This window comes from Piliocolobus tephrosceles, chromosome 14 (assembly GCF_002776525.5).
Source record: "Piliocolobus tephrosceles isolate RC106 chromosome 14, ASM277652v3, whole genome shotgun sequence".
NCBI lineage: Eukaryota > Metazoa > Chordata > Mammalia > Primates > Cercopithecidae > Piliocolobus > Piliocolobus tephrosceles.
The window spans coordinates 102,689,316-102,690,562 of record NC_045447.1 but is presented as its reverse complement, the minus strand read 5'-3'; the positions used below and the strand labels follow the sequence as shown (position 1 = coordinate 102,690,562).

Sequence of the window (1,247 nt, the reverse complement as noted above, 5' to 3'; positions counted from 1 at the left end):
CCTGCGCCGGGGACGGAGGCAGACTGTGGTGGGTGGACAACACCGCGCTTACTCTTGGGGTATGTTTTAGAAACTGTAGATTGTTAGCTTGCTTTCTATAAACATGTATATTATCCATCAATGGCAAGCACACTTGGAGGTCTATTTGTGTGGGCTGGCATAGGCAGTCAGGCAGAAACAGGCTTTGTCAGCAACACAGAAGGGGAGCCACGGTGGGGAAAATGGCGGAGGGGAGGGCGAGAGAGGAGAAGCCCCAGAAGTCTCAGCGAGCTGGAGCCGCCAGAGGACCTGAAGAGGAAGCAGAAAAATCTGTGAAAACGAAGACCGTTTCTTCTAGTAATGGAGGGGAAAGCTCCAGTCGCAGCCCTGAGAAAGGTCGGGAGGAGACCTCCCAGCAGATCTCCACACTGGATTTGCCATAGGCAGTCAGAGGACAAAGAAGGCATCAGCCATGGCCATCACACTCGGGTCAGGGAGTGAACCAGAGGAAATGCTTCCAGAAGCAAAGATGAGGATGAAGAATTCTGGAAGGGATATACCAACATCAGCTGGACCAAACTCCTTCAATAAAAGAGTTTGGGTTTTGTGGTAACTAGAATTTAAGGGAGCAAAATATAAAATCCCATCTTGGAAATGTCCGTGAACAAGACAATTAAATGATGTGTTTTGAAATTGGGATGGGGGTGGGTGTAAAGTTAAAAGAAACAGTTTCCTTTTTTAAAGAATGGTATAAGGCAGGGTGTGGTGGCTCACACCTGTAATCCCAGCACTGTGGGAGGCTGAGGTGGGCAAATCGCTTGAGGTCAGGAGTTCAAGACCAGCCTGGCCAACACGGTGAAACCCTGTCTCTACAAAAAATACAAAAATCAGCTGGGCGGGATGGCAGGTGCCTGTAATCCCAGCTACGAGGGAGGCTGAGGCAGGAGAATTACTTGAATCTGGGAGGCAGAAGTTGCAGAGAGCTGAGATCACGCCATTGCATTCCAGCCTTGGTGACAAAGCGAGACTCTGTCTCAAAACAAACAAACAACAACAAAAAGAATGGTATAAGACATTTTGGGAGCAGCTTTATTTTTTTCTTTTCCATTTTTTTTTTTTAAAGATTGAGAGGTACACTAATAAATGAGAGCTTGAAATTAAAAAACAAACAAACAAAACCACACTCTTTCTAAGGCCTTGTTCCTCAAAGTACCCACAGCAGAGAGCACCTGGGAGCTCCTAAGAAAGGCAGAGTCCCCAGCCCCGCC

The 1,247-nt window shown here is 47.4% G+C and overlaps 1 pseudogene; it reads left to right on the top strand.

The window, feature by feature from the left end:
- The first annotated feature begins 221 nt into the window (after positions 1–221).
- On the top strand, positions 222–570 carry LOC111527959 (annotated as a pseudogene).
- The last annotated feature ends 677 nt before the right edge of the window (positions 571–1,247 follow it).